General features: G+C 48.1%; 1 protein-coding gene across 1 annotated transcript in view; it reads right to left on the reverse strand.

Moving 5' to 3' along the window:
* The window catches only part of LOC138514391 (sodium-coupled monocarboxylate transporter 1-like), a 987,363-nt gene that overhangs the window by 211,343 nt on the left and 750,305 nt on the right, over positions 1 to 25,715 (reverse strand). The window lies entirely within an intron of this gene.

The raw sequence follows: 25,715 nt of genomic DNA on the forward strand, positions 1-25,715 counted from the left end.
CAATATACCAGTGGTTGTCTACACAACTGTGTAGTATTTTAACTTCATCTGCCTGCAGAGTGAATGTGGAATGTTGGTGTGCGTGATGTCAGCGGTGTGGGCGAGAGTGTTCCTAAAGTCTCAGTTGATACCGATGGGAGTGATGCGTGATCCACTGGGTTTGCTATGCTGGAGTCCCCTACTTATACCTCTACATTTGTAGCAACTGCTTCGAATAAAAACTCAATTTTTAATACTAAAGAGTACCGCCTGACCCAGGATACTTCACGGTACATGGGTTGGAAAAAGGCCAGATATAGGATTTTCTCTAGTTTGTAATGCCATAGCATTGGCATTCAGAGTTATGCAGTTGCTGCCAATCAGGGGTCACATGAATTAGAAAAAAGGTTTTGTGCAACTGCAGTTCATGCCATTAAAAAGTTCTTGCATTAAAGGGAATTTAAAATCTGCCAGTGCACAATTTGTTCACCCTGTTGTTCTGGAAGATGTTCAAGCAGAGACCCACTTGGATAAGTAATTCATGAGAGAGTCCTAGTCTCTTCCCAGTTGGCGTGCTACTTTGGCTGCAAGCGGACCGTTTTAGTCAGAGAGGTGAAAATTGTTACTGTGCCTTTAATCATTAGTCACTGCCTACAAGAACTACTCCTGGGCACATAGTGCCACGCGTGAGTCTGTGAGAGAGTCACAGTCTCTCCACAGTCTCTTCCCAGTTGGCGTGCTACTTTGGCTGCAAGTGGACCGTGTTTGTCGCAGAGGAGAACATTGTTACTGTGCCTTTAATCATTAGGCACTGCCCACAAGAACTGCTTCTGGGTGTGTAGCGCCACGTGTGAGTCTGTGAGAGAGTCCCAGTCTCTCCTTAGTCTCTTCCATCTTCCACTCTCTGACCATCTTTATGGATCCAGCCAATGGTGGCGCCTCACGTCCAAACATCCGTTCCAAACAATGACTATATGAAGGAGCGGGTACCGTGGCGGCGGTGGAACTGTGCGATGTGACCAACCCACCGGTGAGTGCTATAGATAAGGTTGGGGCCTTAAGTCTAGTGAGTAGACATAACAGCGTAGACACCAGTAATAGTAGCATCAGTGTGCATGAAAGCAGAAACAAGCGGCTCCTGCAGGAAGAAAAGCAAATGCAATGTCAGAAGCTAGATTTAACCGATGCGGAACTGCTCAAGGCTGAGTCTATTGTAGACCCAGCCTTCGGAAAGTCTTCATCATTGTCGGCACTAACGAGCGAACAACCAGCGGCGGAGACGGCTTCAATTGACATAAATAATACAAACAACTTGGCTGCCGGGATACCAGAGGAACTTGAAGGCGGTCCGGGATTATCCGGGATTATCAGGAGACTCAACGTCGGCAGTTAAAACATAAAATACCCAAGGATCAAATGGTGAGGATGGGATGGTCAATATACACTCACCAGACATGCAGGTGCGAAGAGGCAAGGTGAGCTTGGCAAGTGTAGGCAATATAAGCTCCCAACGCGACGAAGTCAACAACGAGGGGAGATAAGACTCAGCCGAAGTGGGAAACACTCTGAAAGAGGCCGCCGAGTCAAAAACGGGCACAGTTACACGTAGGGAACATACGGCAGCTGAAATGGAGTACAACTTGCATTTACAATATATAACGGATGGAGATTTAGAACAATTACACCAGCAAAATTTCCTGGGTAGTGTTGCGCACAAAATCCTGCAGAGGAAATTAAAGAATTTGAACTGCAGTCAAATTTTATTGCAAAAATGATAAATGGCGAGGTTTGGCTGCCAGAAAGCACTCCAAAATCGGTGCTAACAAGAACCATAACACATGTGAGGCAGTGAACAAAAAATCAAATAGAGAGAATATGGATGCGTCAGAGTCGCCAGAGTTGTGTGCGATGGATACTCGCAACACGAGAATCAACCAACGGCAACAAACGTGAGAAGTCACCTCACAGGGGCTGGAATGAAAGCAGACTAAGCAAACAGCTGATGTGGTAACAGTAAAAAGTATCCTGAGCAGGCAGAGCTCAACAAGAAGAAGTCCACTGGATGACAGTGGGCAGTGCGTAGAACAATCTGAAGAGACTAGCAGGTTTCCAGAAGGCCACCAGAATCATACTCAATATGATGGAAAAAATAACTCCAGGAATGAGATCAGAAGAAGTGATTGCTTGAACCATCAAACAGACAAAGCTCACCTATTTATTGCAGCAGGAATCCAGATTCATAACAACGTCATGGCTGCAATGTCAATTTCCCTGGCACCATACACCAAACTTTACGAGGTAATTGAAGAGAGTATACAAGTTAATGCAACACTACTAGCAAAAATACACACAAAGCTAGTATTCTTAGAAGCATTTACAACAAAGGTCAGAGAAAGCCTAAACCAGGAAGCAAATCCTCTGCGACATGGAAAAGGCGATTGTGTGATCTTGCAAGTGGTGAGCGTGGAGAAAGAGCAGCAACGACTTCTGCACTTTGGGATTCAAAAAATGGATGTGAACATTGGTAGTCAACAGAGACATAGAATGGGAAAGAGAGTCGGGGAACCACAGAACAAAGGGTACAGTTAAAGGGGGCATATTGACAGCGCCCTGTGTTCAACATAAAGATGATCATAGAATGTCAACAGAAGAGCAATATCCGCATATAACAAACCAAGAGACTGTGAGTACAACTAATTTACGACATCTGGTGGCTGAAAGACAGAACATAAAGAGAATTAAAAAAACATTGGCCAATCTTGTAAGAGGACAAGGAGCGGGTACCACAAGACACGTGGACCCTTAGGATAACAACTCGAATTCGGTGTTGGAAGGACTTCAACAGTCAAAGGTTTTAATGCGACAAACTAACCAAACGCGGTAGAGACCATCAGTCAAAAGGAAAGTTTGGTAGAACTGCGTCTGATACCGACTGTGATGTACAAAAGGATCTTCTATATTCTGTCTTCCAACATCAAAAGAAACAGGATGCTAAAGATAAGGAGATAGAGCTGGTACCCTCAACATTACCACTAAACAAGCAACATAACATTGTGAGCAAGAAAAGGGACGGGAAAACGCAAAATATCAAAAATGGAGCAAAGTCGAGATCAAACGGGTCCGGCGCCTTCTTACGCAATTTAACTACACCACCTCATCAAAGTAGAAGGAATGGAGAGGAGAGGGCACACAAAGTAGTAACATCAAAGTTGGTTCCAAAACCAAGGAGTGTGGCAATACATGTAGACAGAACAATTGACAAAAGTAGGAACAAGTTACTTACCTGTACCTGTTGTTCTCCAGCATGGGCCTGGCATGGATTCACATGCTCATGAATATTCCCCGTCGTCAGGCCGGGAATCCTCGGTAAAGAAAAAAATCAGTATCAGTTTCGTTTCTGATCTGTCTTTCTTAGTAGTAACCAATCACTGGTCTCTGGGTCATACTGCCCCCAGCCAATGACTGCCCTCTCCCTAAGCCCCTCCCATGGCAGCCATCCTCAGATTTGGTAGCATGTAAAGTGGCAGTATGACCAAGTGAAGAGCCGCAGAGGGGTAGGCAGGATGGTTCACATGTGAATCCATGCCAGACCCATGCTGGAGAACAACAGTTACAGGTAAGTAACTTGTTCCTTCTCCAGCATAGGGTCTGGCATGGATTCACATGCTCATGAATAAAAGAATACATAGCAGTATACACATGCACAGCCACGGGAGGTGGCAAGGTTCAACATTAAGTATTACATAAACTCAACATTAAGCAACTCTTACCTCCTCACCAGGCCCACCTTCAGGCGAACAGGTTGCGCAGCACTGCTTGGCCGACCCTGGACTCCTCCCTGGAATTCCGGTCGACGCAGTAGAATCTCGTGAAGGTGTGTGTCGACCTCCACGTAGCAGCCCTGCAGATGTCCAGCAGGGGCACACCAGATAAGAAAGCTGTGGTAGCAGCGATTGCCCTGGTCGAATGGGCTCTCGGATGGCCGGGCCAACCGATGACAGTACATGATGCAGCCGGAGAGCCATCTGGAAATGGAAGCCTTCGAGAGGGCCTTCCCCTGGTTCACAGCTCCAAAGTTCACAAACAGTTGTGATGTCTTCTGAAAACTCTTCGTGCGGTCCACGAAGAACTTCAGCGCTCTAGCTACATCCAGCGAGTGTAAAGTCCTCTCGGCCAGCGACAAAGGCGACGGGAAGAAAACCAGTAACACCAAGGTCTCGTTGAGGTGCAAGTCCGATGGCACCTTGGGCATGAAGGAGGGGTGTGTCCTCAGCACCACCCTTGTCTTGTGAAAAGTCAAGTATGGAGGCTTGCAGGATAGGGCCTGGATCTCTCCCACTCGTCGTGCGGAGGTGATGGCCACAAGAAAAGCAGTTTTCCATGACAGGAACTTCAACGGTGCCGAATGCAGAGGCTCGAAAGGCGCCCCCATGAGCCTGGCCAGCACCACGTTGAGCTGCCACGCCAGGGCCGGAGCCTTCACCGGCGGGAATGAACGGAACAGTCCCTTCATAAACTCTTTCACCAGGCGATGAGACCACAGAGATGATCGTCCCGTATTTCTGGTGTAGTGGGATATTGCCGCTAGATGTATTTTGATGGAGGCATGAGCCAGCCCCGCCTTGGCCAGCGACAGCAGGTTCGGCAACACTGGAAGGGCCGTAATTTGCAGAGGGTTAATCTTCTGTGCATGGCCCCAGACAGAGAACCTCTTCCATTTGTGTCCATAACACTTGAGAGGTGAGGACGCCCTGGCCTTTGCAAGTACCTCCTTGCAGTCTGCCGGGATATCATACCCTCCAAACTCTAGTGCCGCAGGAGCCAGGCCTGCAAGTTCAGCGACCCCGCGTCGTGATGGAGGAAGATCTGCGTCCGCCGATAGTTTGACTGGGGGGGGACGCTGACAAGTCCAGAAGGTCCAGGAACCAGATCTGTCTCGGCCACGCTGGTGCGACAAGGATCATCCTGCCCCGGGTCTTCTTGAGTTGGTTGATGAGACGCAGTAGACATGGCAACTGAGGAAACGCATACAGGAACAGGCTGTCCCAGGGGAACGAGAAAGCATCACCCATGCTCCTCGGCTGGGGAAACCTGCTGGCGAACCTCTGGCACTTGGCGTTCGTCGCCGTCGCGAACAGGTCGATCTGGGGTCTGCCCCATCGTCAGAAAAGCCGATCCACTTGGTCCTGACGCAGTTCCCACTCGTGGCATGAGCGTAGCTCCCTGCTCAACGAGTTGGCGATGGTGTTCTTTATCCCTGCTAGGTGGAAGGGCAACAGAAACATCCCTTGGGCAACGGCCCAATGCCACAAATCCTGGGCCTCTTTGGACAGGGCCATGGACCTGGTTCCTCCCTGCTTCCGGATCTAGAAAATCGTGGTGGTATTGTCAGTGAAGATCCTCACCACCTTGCCCTTGAGGGACGGAAGAAACGACCTGAGAGCCCAGACCACTGCTCGGAGCTCTAGAATGTTGATGGGTAGCGACCTCTCCTCCGGGAGCCAAAGGCCTCTCACGTGCAGATCTCCTGTGTGCGCTCCCCATCCTTCCAGGGAGGCATCCGTCGTCACCGTCTCCAGATGTGCTGGGTTCTGAAAGTCTGTACCCACAGCGAGATGCGCACAGGTGCCCCACCACCGGATAGCTTGGCGGAAAGTCTTGTCGAGCGGGTTCTTGTCTTCGAAGCTGCCCGCCGCTTGCATCCAACGGGCGTCGAGGAACTCCTGTAGAGGGTGCATCCGCAGCCTGCATAGGCGCACCAGATAGATACAAGAGGACATCATGCCGAGAAGGGACTTGATGGACCTCACCCTGGCCACGTCCATGGCCAGCGGACTCTGCACCCTTCCCAGGATGGCCTTCGTCCTTTCCTCCGACGGAGAAGCCAGTCGTGCTACTGTATCAAGCTTGGCTCCCAGAAACAGTGCGACCTGCGACGGAACTAGGTGGGATTTTGGGAAGTTGATGGAGAATCCCAGATCCTGGAGCAGTTGGAAGGTCCTCGCTGTGTGCTTGACGGCAAGCTCCCTTGTCCTTGCTCGGATGAGCCAATCGTCCAGGTAGGGGTAAACGTGGATCCCCTGGCAGCCGCGCAGCCACTGGTGCTAGGCACTTGGTAAAAACCCTGGGCACCGACTTCAATCTGAAGGGCAGGGCCTTTAATTGGTAGTGCCGTCCTTGGACTACGAATCTGAGAAACATTTGATGTCCTTTTAGAATGGGGATGTGGAAGTATGCATCCTCCAGGTCCAACGACGATAGGAAGTTGCCTACCTCCAGCTGTCCCAGCACGTGCTGGAGGGTGACCATCCGGAACCTCTGGACCTTGATGTATTTGTTTAACCGGCGCAGGTCCAGGATGGGGCGCCAACCGCCTGTTCTCTTTCTGATGAGGAAGTATCTTGAGTATACTCCGGAGCCCCGGAGTCTCTTCGGGACGAGCTTGATGGCACCTTTCTTGAGCATCGCCCTTACTTCTAACAGCAGCTGAGGGATGTGATTTTCCTTCCCGGCCACGGGTGGTATGCAAGGGCACTTCTTTAGGAATTCGAGGGTGTGCCCGTGGGCCAGGGCATCCAGCACCCAACGGTCGGTGGCGATGGACTCCCACACGCTGACGAATTTCACCAGCCGGCCTCCCAAGGGGGTGCTTCAGTGGGGGCCTGACGCTACAGTCGGTTCAGTCCTGCTTGGAGGTGGCCTTGCCGCCCTGGCTTCCTTGGCGACGAGATCCTCCTGACTTGCCGTGCCCTCTGTAGGCCTCTTGCGACGAGGAACGGGTTGCCTGGCGGTATGTCGAAGCGCCACCGCCGAATCCTTTGGAGACACCTTGCTTGCCTCCGGAGTTCCGAAAGGGCGGCCGTCGCTGCTGCAAAACTCCTAAGGCTCGAACCGTCTCTGTGTCAGCCTTGATGGCCAGAAGTGAATCATCCACTATTTTCCCAAATAGGTTGTTCCCATCAAAGGGCATGTCCAAAACTCTGGTTTGTATGTCCTGGCAGAAATCAGTCGCCTTGAGCCATCCCCGCCATCGAAGGCAAACACCGTTGCCCAACTGACGGAAACCGGTGTCAGCGATGTCCGTGGCCACAGTTATGGCGTGGTCAGACGCCACCTCTCCTTCCTGCAGAATCTCCAGGGCCTCAGCCCTCTTGTCGTCTGGTAGGAAATCCAGCAGGGGAGCAATCTTGGACCACAGCTCCCTGTCGTAGCGGGCCACATTCGCTAGGGCGTTGGCCGCCTTAATCGTCGTAGCCGCCGACGGGATGACTCGTCGTTCCATGGCATCGAGTTTCTTTCCCTCGCCGTCAGGTGGGGAGGTAGAACTTGAAGCCGTCGCCCCCGCCGCTTTATTCTTGGCCGCTGCAGAGACGACCGAGTCCGGGGTCGGCTGGGCCCTAAGGCACAAGGGGGTGGAATCAGGGACTCAGTACTTCTTCTTGTACCGATCCCTCTTGGCAGGCGCAGTGGATGGGTTCTTTAGGACCGCAAGCCCCTCGTCCCAGATATCGTTGAGCAACGGTACCGCGAGGACCGTCTTTCTCTTGGCCTCACGCCGTTGGTATAAAAAGCCTTCCTTCTTCTGTTCCTCAGGGCAGAGCTGGAAGAGCTTGGATGCCCTGGCAATCATTGCGTGGAAGGATCCAATTTCGTTGGGTGGAGAAGCTCGAGGGGGCGGCGATGAAGGAAGGTCCGTCCCGTCGTCACCGCTGTCGTCATCCGTCCCCATCGTCGAATCCGTCGCCGTGTCATCTCTGGGATCCGGAGAGGGAGATGAAGGCTCCACGGGTCGCAAGTGTTGAAAGGGCGGGGGAGGGTGAATTCTCCTCCGCTCGCTTGGAGGACTTCCCGATGTGCCCGGTTCCGTCAGTTTGCCCGTCAGGGCTAGTGGCAACCTCGTCCTTATCTCTGTGCATAAGGTTTGGTTCACCATCAAAATGGCCGCCGAGCTATCCTGAGGCTCGGCCACTGGTTGCGACGGGCAAGATGGCTGCTCCTCCACTGGAGCCTCGTCGTCGCCACCGTCGCTTTCTTCGATCGCTTCCTCAGGATCTCTTCCGAGGGATCGAACCTTCTCGGACCTCTTGCTGAGGCCCTTTTACGGCTTCCACCAACTCCTCCTCAGAGGCTGTATCGGTGTCCATAATGTCCACCACCCCCCCCTCTTTTTCCACCGGGGCCTTGATGGGGGTCTTGTCGATCGGCTGGAAAGAGGATTCCCTCCGCGGTGGCAGGGAAACTCTGGGCCCCGAGGTCGCCTCCACTGGGGTAGCCACAGTCCACAGGCTTCGCCAGGGTCACCACGACTCCCTCGATAGAGGCCTTGGCCGGGTGAATCAAGGCCCTCACCACCTTGGGCGCGCTTTATGCCTTCACCTTGGGGGTTGGGGGGAGGGTCACTGCCTCGCTCCCCCTCGGCTGATCCCTTCGAGATCGACCGGGGCCTCTCCAGAAGCTTACCCGGGTTCTCAGATTTTCTCTTCCCCAAGCCAGAGCGTTGGCTCGTGGTTGATGGTGTCGGTGAATGTGCGCACTGCCTGGCAGCCAGAGAGCCCGACCCTTCGGCGCCCCTGGTGCCCGTGGACTCGCAGTGCTTTTCCTTCTGTTGGGCCCCCTTCGCCGGGGCACCCTCACAGGACTTAGAAGACCGCTCTGACTTCTTCTTTTTCTCACCTGCTGTGCCCTTCTCCAACCAGCTGGGGAGGCGGATCCGACGATCCCTCATGGTCCGTTCCGACAGATTCTTGCAAAATGTGCAATCCTTTTCCACGTGCGTTTTGTCCTCATGAAGGCAGTAGAGACATCTCGAATGCTCATCCTCCTTGAAAACATTCTGTAATCCGCATCCAGGGCAGTTCCTGAACAGCTTGGATCCGGGCGTCGAGCTTCCCTGAGCCATGTCCACGAGGTAGGCCTCAGATCTTCTGGAATCCTCCAAGAAGCGTAACTCGATGAAAACTTCACCCTTGAGGGGCGTAGAAAAATACGAAACGGGTCCCTGTTGATCGGAAGTAGAAACCGTGTAGCTTGAAGCTCGATTGACTGAAAAAATGAGATAAAACTCTTTGAAAAATCGCAAAACGCAGTAAAAGCTAGAGAGCTAAAGTACGAGGACTCCCAACACTTGAACGTACGGTAAAAAATCTGAGGATGGCTGCCAGGGGAGGGGCTTAGGGAGAGGGCAGTCATTGGCTGGGGACAGTATGACTCAGAGATCAGTGATTGGTTACTACTAAGAAAGACAGATCAGAAACGAAACTGATACTGATTCTTTTCTTTACTGAGGATTCCCAGCCTGACGACGGGGAATATTCACGAGCATGTGAATCCTAGCCAGACCCCATGCTGGAGAAACACAGATTCTGTAGCTGTAGAAGAGGTTCGAACCCATGAATTGATCGACAATGCTTCATTTTACATCAACAAGAACGAGGTCTCTCCAGTCTACTATCAGGAAATTAGCTTGATGAACAAGAGCAAACACATAACGTGTCTAGTGGGAGAGAGAACGGTTGCCCAGAGGGAGAACAAGGGATAACAAGGAACTTCGATAATAGCAAAGAGACTATACAGTTCCTAACTTTATCCCAAAAGCGAAGAGCGCCAAAACAGACGTCTGAGGCGAGCCCAAACACATTTTTGAGGAAAGTGAACTCTAGCTCCTGTGAATGGAATCATAAAGGACCTGGTGTTACAAAATAAGAAAGTTTAGTCAGACAAGTTCAAAGTCAATGGCCCTCATTACGACCCTGGCGGATTTTTTCCGCCATCGGCGGACTTTTCCGCCATGGCGCAAAGTCCCTTTACGCCATGGCGGATGGCGGACTTACCGCCCCATTCCGAGGTCGGCGGGGCGGTAAGTCCTCATTGACCCATTTACCCTTCCCCATTCCCATTTCGGCCCCATAGGGCTCAATGGGAGAGGGGAAGGTGTTAATTACGCCACCGTACACTACGGTGGCGTAATTAACACCGAGGTCCCATAGCGCCATGGATTTTTACGCCCGCAAAAAGCGGGCGGAAAAGTGACCATGGCGCTCTGGGAACTCGTAGTTGGCGGTAAGGGGTCGGCGCAGCTAACGCTGGCGTAAACCCCTTACCGCCAGGGTCGTAATGAGGGCCAATGTGAATAAGACTGCAAAGATTAGGCTAGAGAACATCTTTGCGGATAGAAATGAAGTGCATTTGAACCGTAAAAATGTTATGCACTTAATCCACTGTGTACCCTCACTACGGACCATTTCATCAGACGACCTAGCTATCATGGAGTATGTCGATGAAAGTAGAGCTGATCAGGTCATTATTGACCTAAAATCGGAAATGGCTAAAGACATTTTACTGAAACGAAGCTCAGAGATGTTGCGTCCAGGGCTCGATTTCAAAGAGCAGGAACCAGAAACCTCAGGAAACAAGATGTTGGGACGTAAAGCATGACAGGACACTGTTAGACCAGCGAAAGTGTAGAACAAAATGGTACCACGCAAAACACTGGATCATGACAGACTGCCTTTGATCAAAGTTACAATTGACAACAAAAAGAAGGATCAAAAAGAAGTAAAGCCCAGGCAGATGGAGAAAGGCAAACAAAACAGTGACAACGATTGGTCATGGCTGGCCTCAGCCCTAAATAAATCAAGGAAGGATTAGCTAGCAAACACTTAGTAAACTCCGGGAGACACCCTTATATCATCGTACACCAGAGGGTTTAAACACCTCTAAAAACTCTGGGAGACACCCTTATATCACGGAATACCAGAGGGTTTAAACACCTGTGCAATCGACCAGAAAACCAACTGAAAGGTGCTGAGACAAATTGCCTGCAAGAAACATGGCTAAAACCAACACCGGTCGGTGAAGGATACAAAATCTTAATAAACCTGGCAAAAAAGGGGCAAATTGAAGACCTTATGCTGGGCTTCCTACTCTTATAAGAATGGACAGCAATGTAAAGGTGATCAACCATTGTAACCCAAACTCATACATTTAATGGGTTATAACACAAAAATAGGTACACAGTGACTGCTATCGTCACAAATGGTTTTGATAAACCTTTACGGGAATCTGGTAAAATTCCAAACAAACTATTTCCTGAGTATAGTAACATCAGTAATAGATAACGCACACAAGAAGTTTCGCAGTCCGCTTATTTTAATCTGAGGTGACTTTATATATCATGTGTTTGGACAAAAATGGTGTTCCAAAAATAGAGGAGTTGGGAGAAGGAGACAAGGCACAAGCAAAATGGGTACATCTAACAGAGGCCCGTAACCTTCACATGTTAAATGGACAAACTCAGGGAGATATCCCTGGGAAAAAGACCTGGACCAATGGAACTCAAGAGTCTACCATTGACTGGATCTGGATATCGAGGAACCATTTACAAAAGGCCAACCGTCTTGATGTGTTACCCCACAGGTCGAGTGATCATAACATACTGAAGCTTACATGGAACGAAAATTCTGCAAAAGAACTAGCTGCCAAAAATCAACCTTTGGAAATAAATCATGGAGGAAATCGTTTGAAGCTAAGAAAAAATGATGTTTTAACAATAATAAGTAGCTAGTAGGAGCAGATTAATAGTGGATCAATTGACACCTTTTGAAAGCCTACAAAGTAGTCAACACAGGGATGAAACTTCCTCAATTACAGCCAAGGCACTTATATAGTAAAGCTGTGGTGGAACGGAGAAGGCAGCTCAGACGCGACCTAACACAGCTTGAAAGAATTAATAAATGTGTCAGTGACGCAAAGTTATTGAGTCTAACAGCAATATAAAAATTGGATGATCAGTTTCAGGAAACGGGACCCGGAGCAAGGCGTAGTAATGCTAAAAGCTATGGCCAGCTCAACATCTAGAGATATGTGGGCCATCATAAACAACATCACTTTAAACCAACAGAGTCATCAAGTAATGTAGTAACAGAATCCAAATGGATAGCTCATTACTGAAAGGTTTTTGCTAGCTCTGCGGGAGAAAAGCTAGACCCAAGTGAGGGTACTCAGCAGCAATGGGACCAGAGAGTGGAAGATAGCCAAATTGAAGGAATGACAAGAAAACTTAAAAAATCATTTGCGGCAAGGCCTGATGGGTTAACCAACCTAATGCTAAAAACGGACCCTGTGGCATAGGCAAGACTTGTAGCAATCATATTTAAGAACATCGAGAAATGTGGAACCCCACCAGGCTCATGGACAACAGGCATTATTGTTCCCATCTTCAAAAAGGGTTCGAGAGATGAACCAACTAATTATCGGCCGATAGCCCTGCAAGATGTCATTGGGAAAATCTTTGTGTCTATTCCTCAAACGAGATTAACACAATGGGCAGATAGTGCTAAAATAACTGATCCACGACAAACTGGATTCACCAAGGGCACGGGGACCGACTTGAACCTGTTTATTCTCTCACTACTAATGCTAGACACTGTAAGAGCTAAGGGCAAACTCTATCTTGCCCTCATTGATTTAAAACAAGCCTTTGATGGGTTAAACAGGCAAAAACTGTGGTCCAAATTACGGGACTGGAATTGCCTAGACGATCTTCTACAGCCGATTAAAGCACTACACAGAAACACAACAACGTGTGTAAGGCTGGATTACGAGGGGGCGCTGTCAGCAGCTATTCACTATAGAAGAGGAGTAAAACAAGGCTTCCCATCAGCATCAACCTTTTTCAAATTGTACCTAGCAAATCTTCCAGAGGTGATAAAACACATGAAGCATTTTCCACCTAAATTGAATAACGAGAAAATAACAGTTATAGCCTTCGCGGACGACCTGGTCCTAATGGACCAAACTCAGATCGGTCTACAACATTTTCTTGATAAATTGCAAGACTGTATACAAGCTAATGATTTGGTCACAAACAGCAGCAAATCAAAGATTGTGTCAATAATCTGAGGAAAAATGCCAAATTGTTTTAATGGAAAATTGGTGACGAGAAACTAGAAACAGTGGACTTGATACAATATCTGGTGATAAAATTCAACATCTCAATAGCAGAAAAGAACTGGCACATGGAACTCTGTTCAAAAGTAAAAATGCTGGCCTCTCGAGGTCAATATTGCATTGAAGGTATGGCAAATTCTTATTGACTCCACTGCGATACTTTTACATCCAAAAGGTAGTCCCAATCCTCACCTATGGAGGTGAGGCGAGTCTGAATCTGTTCTGGAAGATCTGTTCTGCCTTGGAAAGTAGATTTTGGAAAACAACGCTAAAACTTCCAAAGTGTCTTCCCATGGTTGCAATAAGAGCAGAGCCAGGCCTGCAGTCATTACGTTCGATCATACTGTGGAAAACTTTGGGGCTGCTAAGGAAGATCTCATTAGAGGAACCGATGATTGCCTATAGAATCTTAAAACCAATGGGGAAAGGGAAAGGTTCCTCAATATTAAACAGTTGTAAAGAAAAATGTGACAAACATCTTGAGCAGCTAAGCTCGTCCTTGGATGCATTGATTACCAATCCCGAGAGAGTGAAAGAGAGTGAAAGAGAAGTTGAAAAGAGATGATTGGATCAACTGTCTTGAAGCCAAAACACAATACAAATCTTTAGTGAAGACGGCTCAAGATCATCGCATGAGAGACACTACACTGCATTAGCTAAGAACATTTCCAAGTAAATATCACTGAGATCAGTTGCTCTGGCTAAGGCTAAATGTGTATCCTACAAATTAATAGTTAAGAGGGAAAATGGGAGTAAACAAAAGAGTTTGTAGATTCTGCAACAGCCAAGAACCCTCAAACAGTAATGCACTTGATAACTTTGTGTCCAGCAGTGACAGAAGACAGACCATAGTTCCTTGCAAAAAAAATTGTGGAGTACAAGTCCATGACAGCGGAAGACTGGTGGAGAGTGTTCTTGGAGGGAAGGAAACCAGCACTAGTGTGCGCAGGAGTTAGCTTCCTAGATAAAATAATGAAGGATTTAGAAACAACTAGTGATAATGACATCGGGATGGCTAGAATAAATTAAGACAGTTATGAAACAGTAATGTTCACTGAAGGCGCTGTTAAATTGAGAACCTTTTTTGACAATAGTATAACTAAGGTAGTAAAGTTCCAAGTGGGCTTTGAAAAAAAGGACATAAGTGGTTTTAATGCGTAAAAAGTTTTGTATTAAACTAAATCACAATAAAAAAATAAAATAATTAAGGAAACCAAACTGACAGGTCTTATAAGGGTTCCCTATGCGGGTGGGGTGGTTTCTTCAGAACCCCCTGTACTTGTCTGTTCCATTCTCCATAATTCCCATTTGTTCGAGTCACCTCCAGCTACAGCCGACAAAGGACTTGCAAAATCCACTGGACCACTAGCATATTCAAGAACATTTTAGGAGAGTTAAGTACCATTTCCATGGTAATCGACCTTGTGGTCTAGTGTCCCTTTTGAAATGTTTGCATGCTCTAATTTCACTTTCCACAGCTGTTCCCAGTCAGCAATGTGCCAGGTCAATCCCAACTCCCTGTAAGTGAATCTGTCGGTGAAGCAACCTGGGGTGGTGGGCTCTGGAGCAGCTCTGAAGTGGATGTGTACTGACAACAACTGAGTCTGCCTGCCTGGCTGAGCCTGCCTCTGCTTTCTGTTGCTGGTAATGTTTCTTCTTGAGTGACTTATGCCTTTTGAATACAAAATAAATTATGAAATGAAGTTCATGCGTCAAGTTAATTTCCCTTAGGTCGAGTAGATAAACTAAGTTACACAGCCTGCAGGTCTGGCAGTTTTGAAAGAGTTTTCTGGGCCTGTGACAGCAGGACAACGACAGGGAGACACACAGATATCTAGAAGGGGTGCTGTATTTTTATGGATAAAGGTAGAACGAGTATAGCAGGGATAGAGGTAATCCAATGGAGTGGTGGCTGGCCAGGTATTTGGAGACATACTGTCATTGTGTGCATCCTGCAGGAATGCTATGATGTTGTCATCATACTGAGAGGACAGTGTCTATATGGGGGAGGAGAGGGATGCAAATAGTCTCTGTGGGGGTGCTCAGGTTCTGAGATACCTTGTAATCGACCAGAGCACTCGGGTTCATGGTCTACAATATTGGGAGTAGTGTGATCTTTCTGGATTCTGTAGTGGGCATTATTCATCCTACTATTAGCAGCACCTATCAATGGTTTGAATACTTTTTGACAGATGAATCCCAGAAAGGTCAGCGACCATTAACCTCTGAGCTCCTGTAGGTTCCATTGGAGGTGGCTCAGGCTTCCCCCTCTCTCCTGATTCCAATTTTCCATCTGATAAAATCCCTCCCAGTAATGATACAATTATACGCAGATGATATTAAGATGTGGTGATTTCTGATAGGGGGGGGTCCTTCAATCTCTATCTGTTTGGATTTTATCCAGAAGTGGATGAGAGTGCATCATCGTCCACTGAACGAGACTAAAAGACAGAGCTCATTCAGCACCCCCTCTGCTTGACCTCTCTCCCCTTGTAAGCTGGAAGTTAAGAACATCTGGGCGTTATACTTGACCTGGCAATTTCTTTAAAACCGCAGATCAATTCAGTGTCCAGTAACATCTGTTTTCAATTAAAACTACTAAACAATGTGATGTCCTTGTTGTCCACTCATCACTGAACCATTGTAGTGATGGTCTCAGCAAATTCACGGCTTGGCTATGCCTGCTCTCAACATGCTGGCCTTCCCTTATGCTCTATTGATAAACTGCAGAGGGTCCAGAACACCGCTTTTAGGATCAACTGTGGTCTTTGTAAATAGGACTACATCACGGAGGGCCAATGGCCATTACATTGGCTTAAGGTTTCAGAAAAACTCCAATTCAAATGGTTTTGTCTGGCCTTTAAACAGTTGCGCAATCACCTGTTCCGGCATGCTCCTGCATGTCCATTGTCAGGTTCCTTGCATGTATTACTATGCTCCCCATAGTAGATGTCATTATTCCGTGCAGGCTGCTAAATCCTGGAATAGCCTGCCAACCCACATGTTAAATCTCAGGTCTCTCTATTGAGGGACTGTGCCCAAGGGCCTTAATTACAAACATTTTCCCTAGCACTTTGACACGGGGGGACTGCCACACCATAGCTGTACTAGATATACACCAAGTGGGGCAGGTTGGGAGGGCGATCATGAATCTATGAGCGGAAAATCTATTAGAAAGAATATTACAGAGAGGTAAGCAAGCAGAACATCCAAAGGATTCCTTCCTCCTACAGATTGCTGATCTATGAGAAATTCCCATAGCAGTACATGGATATGGAGGAGGGAGGAGAACCAGGACACCACCTTTACCAGAAAGCTCTGGATGACTGCCCAACCAAAATACATGTTCTAATCTGACTGGGAATCCAGGTAGCAATGTTTAGTGAATGTGTGCAGCGAGTCCCATATAGCTCCCTGGCAAAGGTCCAGAACAGAGTTCTCTCTATGCAGGACAGAGGTGACAGCAAGTCTCCTGGTTGAATGGGCTCTGTGACCCTCAGGCACATCCTTACCAGTCAGATTATAGCTTTCTGATGTACAGAAGAGGATCCCCTTGGTCACAGCCGTGCCAGCTCGGGCGCCAGAATAACCCACACAAAGCTGGTCATCTTTACAGATATCCCTCGTCTGAGCAATGTAGTAGCTGAGAGTCTGCACTGGGTCCATGAATCATTCCTCTTCCTTGGTAGGATGAGGTGAAGGAGAAAACTATGGAGGATGGATCTTTAAGAGAGATGAAAGACTGAGACTTCCTTCGGGGGAAAGCGAGGCTTCCCTCTCAACATCACCTTCTCTTTGGAGAAAACCAAATTCAGAAATTTAACAGATAACACCTGTCGTACATTCATCCCTTTCATGGAAGTAATGGCAAACAGGAAAATCCATTTAAGGGTAAGCAATCCCATAGAACATAAATTTAGGGGATCAAATGGCGCACCCATAAGTAATATCCAAACCTACACCGGAACCACAAACGCATGGGAAACTGATTGCACAATCCCCACAAGAACTGCATAAGAGTGGGAATAGTTAAGAAAGAGTTTTGCTGCAGGGTCCTTATGTAGACCATGATAGCGGCCAGGTACCCTTTCATAGTGCAGATCTTCAGGCACGTTCAGGCCAAGGACAGCAAGAAATCCTAGACAGTGGATATAGGACAGGATTAAGGGTCCAGATCTGAATTGGAAGTAGGCATCCTAGAGATCCAGTGACTCCAGCATTTCCTGAATGTCTGGGGCTTACATTATCTCAGCTAGATTGACCATCTTAAATTTGTCCTTGCACAGGTAGAGATCCAGTAGCCTTTGAACCAGAATGGGATACAAGACCCCGTCCTTTTTCAGCACCAGAAAATAGATTGAGTACCACCCGCTTCCTTGCTCCAAGCAGAGTACTAGTTTGATTGAGTTCTTCACCAGAAGTTGCCTGATCTCTTCCTTTGAAAGGGAAACAGTAACTGGGTTGAATGACCTGTAAGACCCAAGCGTTGGATATAGGTATTTAGTCAACTCATCTAAACCCATTCCATCTAAATGCACGCCATTGAATTATATTCAATGAAAAACACTACCATCGAATAACCTTCTCATTGACTATAATTCGATGGTATAATCGAAACTGGTGTTAGGGTTAGATTAAGGGTTACATTTAAGGTTAGGGTTGGGGCTAGGGTTAGATTAAGGGTTACATTAGGGTTAGGGTAAGGGTTGGGGCTATGGTTAGGGTTGGGGCTAGGGTTAGATTAAGCGTTACATTAGGGTTAGAGTTGGGGCTAGGGTTAGATTAAGGGTTACATTAGGGTTAGGGTAAGGGTTGGGGCTAGGGTTAGGGTTGGGGCTAGGGTTAGATTAAGGGTTACATTAGGGTTAGGGTTATGGTTGGGGGGGTGGGCGTGGAGGTTAGAGGGGTAGGGGGAACCCCTTACCCCCACCCCCAATATACCAAAAAAACATTAAAATGTTACAAGGTGTCGTTAGATGCCGAGAAGGCCTTTGATAGGGTGTCATGGGAATTTCTGGAACAGGTATTGGTCTCGAACGGATTAAGGCCAAAACTCTGCCGCGCCATCAAAGCGCTGTACACCTCCCCCACAACTTCAGTAGTGCTGAATGGAGGTTATTCACAATGGTTTCCACTGGAAAGGGGGACGAGGCAGGGCTGCCCACTGTCAGCGATATTATTTGTAATGTCCCTTGAACCGTTAGCTCAAAAATTGAGACACGATAGTACAGTCAAAGGTATCACAGTAGGTGATCGAGAATACAAACTGGGCCTATATGCCGATGATATCTTATTACACTTAACTGATCCCTTAGATTCGGTCCCGGCCGCGCTCGAAATAATTGAAGAATATGGTCAGTTGGCCGGCCTGAAAATTAACACTGCAAAATCTGTCCTCCTCCCAATTGACAAAAGTAGAGACTCTGAGGTTGAACGCTTTGCCCCCCTAGGAGTAAAAGTCAGTCTCACCACGCTCCGATACTTGGGTATTAATGTTACTCGCGACCTAGGATCCCTATATGAAGCCAATTTCCCACCATTGTCACTTGCCCTTCAAAAAGATATTCAAAGATGGTCCAAGCTCACCATCTCTTGGCTGGGCCATTTAAATGCCATAAAAATGGTGATCCTCTCTAAGATACTATATTTGTTCCAAATACTTCCCATCAAAATGCCCCCAGAATACTTCACGAACATGAGAAAATTGCTACTAGCCTTCTTGTGGCACGGCCAAAAGCCTAGAATTCCGAGATCCTTGCTCCAGCTTCGAAAAGATAATGCAGGGGTGGGCCTACCGGACATCGAAACATACTATAGGGCGGCCCAACTCCGGGTCCTCTTTCCACATGTCAGGCAGCAGTCAGAGCCACAGTGGATAGCCCTGGATAACTATCACCTCCGTCCCTTTATTTTGGGTGAATGGCTTTGGGTGCCTGGGTCCCAATTACGTAATAGCATCAAATCTCATCCCATTATAGGTACAATATGGGCAATATGGAAACAAGGCAAGAAAATGGTTGGAGTTACGACATGGGCCTCTCCTCTGGGTCACATATGGTCCCCGGGGATCTGCGATTCAAATCCCGAAACCAGGAAGCTTTGAGACCTGGTACCAGGCGGGCCTAGAAAGGGCAGGTCAACTATGGAGAAATGGCTCTTTTATAACCATTCAGGAGCTTCAGGAGGCGCTTGGCATAGGCCCGCTCTCGGTTTTCCTGTACATGAGACTCAAGGGGGTATTGAAAGGCCGATATGGAAAGAACAATTGCAGAGGGACCTTACCCCATTCGAGAGAATTCTTGACACATGCATGGGCTCCAGAGGTTTGATAAGTGCAATGTACCTGGCATTGATTTAGGTCGATATTACACCCTCCCTGACACTCAAAGGCCGATGGGAATCGGATATGGGTAGGCAAATTTCACAGAAGTTATGGCTTCAAATATGCAGACGGACGGCGAAATCATCTATATCTTATCAGTATAAACTACATGCTATCAAAATAATGTATAGATGGCAATATGTCCCAACCCGGCTTGCCAAAATGTATCAAGGAGTAAGCCCATACTGCTGGAGGGGCTGCGGGAAGCGAGCTGACTATTGGCATATGTGGTGGGGATGTGCAGTAGTCCAAGCCTATTGGTCAGAGGTTCTTAGCTGGATTAGGGACCTAGATGTTGTCGAAAGAGAGAAAGAACCACTGCTGATTTTGTTCGGCTTGATTGAAACGGAGGACATGATCATGAAAGCACCCAAAATGGTGTTAGGTCTGTTGATGGCTGCACGAGCCTGTCTAACCATGGTATGGAAAAGAGCCACACTCCCTAGCAAGACTGAGTGGCTGGGTGTTGCTCTGAGTATTTACAGAATCGGAAAACCTGACTGCAGCCTTACATGGAGATGGTACCAATGTTGAGAACGCATGGTCACACTTTCGTGCCACATATGTCACGTGAAAAGAATGTGTGCAAAACACTGCCGGATTTTGTGTCATTTTAGTCAATTGCTGTTGGTGCCTGTCATGCCAGGGTCATGTGTTATGCTGTGCACACTTGCCTTATGTCATGAGTATATTAGCGGTTCTTTGGTAATGTTTAAATTTGTTTTCAATCCCCGGACGGTGGCATGTGAAGGGGGTTGGGGGCGGGGTAAAGAAAGTGGGTTTTGTTGACATTATTAGTTAATTATTTGATTCCAAGAGACTTTATACGCTCGATATGAAAATGTTACTTGCTGTGAACAATCTTTTTCTTTCGACTCAGTGTTGGAATTTGAATGTAATTGTCTGTCGAACTTGTACAAAACCAATAAAATTGAAATTAAAAACAAAAAAATGTTACAAGGAGCTGGCCAGTGCCACAATTTCAGCACTCGACAGCTCCATGTGACATTTTAACGTTACAAATGAATGCATTGAAATGCTATCTTTTACATGTAAAAGTGCATTTCCAGTGAAACCAGTCCATTTATATTATCGATGGACTGGTTTCGATGGAAAAGAACTTTTACATGTAATAGATAGCCTGTCAATGCATTGGTAAACGTTGCTTTGGTTTCGAAGGTGTGGCATTTCGATGCTTCAGTTTCGATGAAATGACTATGAATCTCGGATGCGATGCAATACCACTCCAGGCTGCACTGGGAAATGATCCCTCCCACTAGAGACTCATGGAGGCAGTTCCTCTCAAAGGGACTGTGGAGGAGGCAATACGCCTCTCTGCATACCTGTGCCCTGCCCCTAGGGAAACAGCGAGTCTGCTGTGTAGCTGGAGCAGATTGGCTTCTGCCACAAGGAGCAGATGAGGCAGAGTGTCACATCCCATGACCCTGGCTGGGTGGTGCTGATGTTTATTGAAAAGCCATGCCCAAAGACTGGGCTTTTATCTTACAGGATTTGAACTTCTGCAAAGATTTGTCAGCCTTTTCTCCGAAGTGGTAATGTAAGATGGCATTTGTATAGTGCATATTGCCTTTGGTATGGCCTCTAAGGGCTGTAAGTGAACGCCTTTGGAGGACCAAAGTCTGAGGTATGGGTGATTAGTCCAAGGAATATCGAGCCATTTTAGCCAATATGAAGGTAGATAAGGGTGGCGAAGTCCCTGTTACAATCCAAGTAGAACTGGCTTGTGGTTGGGTGCTGTGAAGGATGTCGGAAGAGTATGCGAGTCAAGGAGAATGATTATGTGCCAAGCTCGACCAAATTATTATCGTGAGACTTAGCTGTATTCAGTGATGTGTGATATGAGATCAAGTTACAGGTGATTGCAGATGTTGCGTGCGGGTGGCCGTGCCTTTGGGAGGGATACGGCTATCTTCCATCGAGATGGAGTGCGATACGTACCCATGAATCATGGCTTACTACTTGTTTTGTTCATGCAGGTCTACAGGAATCCTTTCTGTGCGTGCTTGCCACTTTCTTGGAGTCTCCTCATGTTACTCTTCGATTGCCCCCGCCTACTTGTCTAGGTCCGAAGTTCACCCGAGAGGCGGATTTGGTCAGTCAGGACACAGGTGGGAAGAGCCATGTCTTGATTACCTTCTGGAAGGTGATGTGATCCTCTATGCAGCGGATGCTAAGAGGGATAGAGTTCCATATCGTGGGTGCTTGAACAGAGAAGTAAGATCCTCCTATTGGGGTCGATTTAGCTGAAGGGATGACCAAGTGGAAAACTGCGCCTGACCTCAAGTTTCAGTTGGGTCTGTAGGGCATGAGCTTGTGATAGAAATTCTGGGCCTGTGTTGTGCAGAGCATGGTGGGTGATGCACACAGCCTTGAAGGTGGACGGTCGCCTGACAGGAGCCAGTGCAGGACACAGAGGGCAGGTGTGATGTTCTCTCTAGGGCCCAGGGCAAGAACGAGCCTAGCTGCAGTGTTTTGGACTTGTTGGAGTTTCCTGAGTTGGGGTGCATGGGTGCCCAGGTAGAGGGAGTTGGCATAGTCTAGAGGACAGAAGGATGATGGTCGTGGAGAATGATTATGTGGTTGCTCTGTGATGGTAGTTGAGGTATGGGAAGATGCTTTGGAGAATGCTTAGGTGTAGATAGCTGTGATGTGATAGTGTCACATTTGCATCCATGATGCGTCCACGGTTCTTTACTGTGTTGGAGGTCGGAGGGGTAGGGCTTAGGGCGGACGGTCAATCAGTGGTTTGAGGGAAGAGGGCAGTCTTCCCGCAGACCATGAGTTCAGTTTTTGCTGGATTGAGAAGGAGGTGGTTAGCCATCATCGAGTGGTCGAATTCTGTGAGGCATGAGTTGAGGTCGGGGAGGGGTTGGAAATCTCCTCTGGGATCTTGAAGATGATTTGGGAGTCATCTGCTAGTTGTAGCAAGGCAGGGCGTGTGAACAGAAAAGACCAGAGAAGGGGTGCAGGTAGATGTTGAAGAGCAGGGGTGATAGAGAGGCTCTCTGTGGTACTCTATTGGTAAGTAGAGTGCAGAGTAGAGGATAATGGAGGCATGCATATCATTTGGGATCTGTTGGAGAGGAAGGAGAATATGCACGTCAATGATGCGTCCCTGATGCAGAGTGAATGGAGTCTGTCCATGAGGGTGTGGTGGTCTATGGTGCTCAAGGCTGCTGAGAGGTCAAGAAGGATAAGTGCGGCACAACCGTCCAAGTTTCAGGTTCTTTTGAGATAATCCCAGATGGAGATTAGGGATGATTGTTGTTTGAGATGGGTTTGTTGTTGGCCGGTAGAAGGGGGTCAAGGGTGAGCTTTTTGAGCAGGGATTTCATGTGGGATGTCTTGAAAACTGCTGTGAACGTGCCTGAAGTGGGAGATGTGTTAATGATAGATCTTGCAAAGCTGCTGGCACAGGTTGAGGACAGGATATCTGTTAGGAGTGAAGGAAGGCAGGGGTCTCCAGGAGATCCTGAGGGGTGGCAGCTGGCTAGAAGCTTGACAAATTCAAGCTGGGAAATGGGAGAGAAGGTAGAGGAATGTGAGTAGTGGAGGGTGGGTCTGTGAGCCCGGTCGTGGGTGCCAGGGGACATGGGTGGGAGCGCTGCTAATTTAGAGCTGATGGTGAGGTTTCTTTCCACGGCCATGTTGTGGAAGTGGTCGGAGAGAACATCACAGATTGCTTGGGAGTGTGGTAGGGTGAAGGATGTGCAAAGAAGGGCCTTGAATTCTGAGATGATCTTGTGGAGTTCCCTGCTAGAGTTAAGGGCGTTGGAGATTCTGTTCCAATAAATTGATTTTTTGGCCTTATGAATTTCCGCCCTGTAGGCTTTGATCTGTTGGGCATGTGCAGTTCTATTCACCATCTGCCTTCCAGGATTTGGTTCTCAGTTTTGAGGGATTTGAGGGTTGCAGTGAACCATCTGGGACAGGGGCCTAGTTTGTTGGAGGAGGGTCTGATAGGAGTGCGAGAGCAATGGAGAGCCAGTGGTTAAAATACTGATGGAGAGCTGACTCACCTGGGGTGGGAGTGAGGGTAGGGAGGTAAGCAGGGAGTCAGCCAAGATTAGTGTTACTTTGACTTTGTTCCATACTGCGAAGCGGGTGAATGCCCCATGGCAAGTCCTGGGGGAGGATAGTCAGCTGTTGAGAGTGTGAAGAAATGCCAGAATGGTCCATCTGTCATGATGCCTACCCCCGGGGACCCAGACCAAGTCCAGCAACCCCGGAAGCAGGCATCAAGTTATTCCAAGCAAGCCCAACAACGGTGCAGTCCTGGCGTCTATGGCGCCAGGCTCATATGGAGAGTCAGTCCTGGCGCCATAGGCGCCAGGCTCATAGATTAAAACTTACCTGATGCAGACCATGCTGCAAACTTACCTGATGCAGACCATGCTGCAGGAGCTCCAAGCCAAAATAGGCTTGAAAGGCACTACTTTACCTAGGGACTATTTTTTTACTCGGGTGGGGCTGGGGAGGAATACTTACCTGCGACTACTTTGGAGGCTATATAAACCACGCCCGAAGAGCAGCACACGCTTCGCGTTATTCTGCATCCAGCAGCGCAACGCTCACCGTGCCTGCAAGTCTGCATCCAGTCTTCTGCCACGCCCGCCTCGAGTCTGGAGCTCCTAGAAAATGGGAGAAAGAAGGAGAAAAGGTTAGAACAAGAGCAATACCTTTGATCCTTACCTGAATTCCCAATCCATCGCGCCTTCGAGCTGGAAGAAAGAAGTTATTTTATGGGCGTCGCCTCGCCTGCTGCAGCGCCGCACTGAATTCACCGGCCTTCGCAGCATCTTCACATTCCACCGCATCCTTCTGCATGTTCCCACCGCACTCCGGCACCTAAAGGGAAGAAAAGAACAGCAAGGTGAGCCAAGGGAATACACAGAGGCAATATTAGTTACCCCCCATAGACTTACCTGATTTTACCACCGGGGGTACTATTCCTCTTCACGGGTCGGCGCAGCTTCCACTGCATCCTCGCCGAACCCCGGCCCCTAAGGGGAAACAATAGGACAGGAAGGTGAAACAAAGGGAAAAACAAGGGGAAACCTCCTCACCACAATAGACTTACCTGATTTTACCGCCAGAGGCATTATTCCCCGAGACTTCATACTTTCTTTCAGCGCCTGAATGAGGGAGAAAGTATCAGGTTACATATTGACATTATTTTATCGAACTGTGTTGGATAATACAAATTCTTACCTGAATATTACCGGTTCCCACAAGGAACTCTTCGCTAGGGTCAAGCTGCAACCTGCAAGGAATCGGACAAGAGTAAAAGTCAGGCATTTGAACTCTTACGAACTACATACTTAGGGCGTCTTGCCGGGAATCTCAGTGTCAATATTGTTCTGGAACTCACCAATTCCTTCGAGCCAATGACGCAACTGGTTATCTACGCGCCCCTGCGCTCAATGCAGGATGGAGAGCTCATCTTTCCAAACCATCAAGTGAGACTATAAGAGGGGACATCAAAGGTGATCAGTGGCGAGAACAGCGGGAGTGGGGGAGGGTTAACGCTCAACTCCACGCGTGGTTAATTCCCTTTCTCCATTTGCAGAAGAATATTCCTACGGGCCAAGCAAACGAAGCTAGGTGGGCCAGTCCAGTCCATCATCTCGGCACTACGCGTCACATTGGTGGAGACCTCAGCTGTCCAGTTCAGATCGACGCCCCTGTGGGAGCCAGGTGAGCGTAACAGAATGCGAAGCCCAACCACAAATTCCCACCCGGGCGTTATGGATACCTCAGAAACTAACCAATTGGCCCAATTACTAGGGGAACTGAGGGCTGAAGTGCATTCTGCCCGTCAAGAAACCAATGCTCTTAGGAGAGAACTGATTTTGTCAAAGGAGCGAACTGATGACCTTGCTAGGCAACTACTGCAAAGCCAGGCTGGACAAGCACCCCTACCAGGTCCCGGGGAAATCCAGCTCCTGTGTTATCGAGTAACCCTGTGCAAATAAACCTACCAGGAAATATTCCATTAGCTCCACTGAACGCTTTGCAGGAGTCCCAAAAGGTTCGCCGTGTTTATGGACCAATGCCGCTTGCACTTTTTATGCAGACCTGGAGCCTTCCCAAACGATCAAGCCAAGGTAGCCTTTGTATTGTCATATCTCAGCGACAGTGCAGCTGATTGGTCAATTCCACTAGTTACTCAGGATGACCCAATTCTTCAGGATTTTCAGGGCTTTTAAATGAGCATGGAAAGACTATTTGCCCGGCACTCCCAAGGACAGGCACTGGATAACAAACTTTTGTCCCTACGACAGGGTAACCTGGACCTTCTATCCTACATCGCAACCTTTAATAGGTTGATAGTAGAAACTGGATGGCCTGAGGTAAAATGAATCACATTATTTCATCGAGGGAT

The sequence above is a fragment of the Ambystoma mexicanum genome, chromosome 12 (genome assembly GCF_040938575.1).
Source record: "Ambystoma mexicanum isolate Mex_15411 chromosome 12, UKY_AmexF1_1, whole genome shotgun sequence".
Lineage (NCBI taxonomy): Eukaryota > Metazoa > Chordata > Amphibia > Caudata > Ambystomatidae > Ambystoma > Ambystoma mexicanum.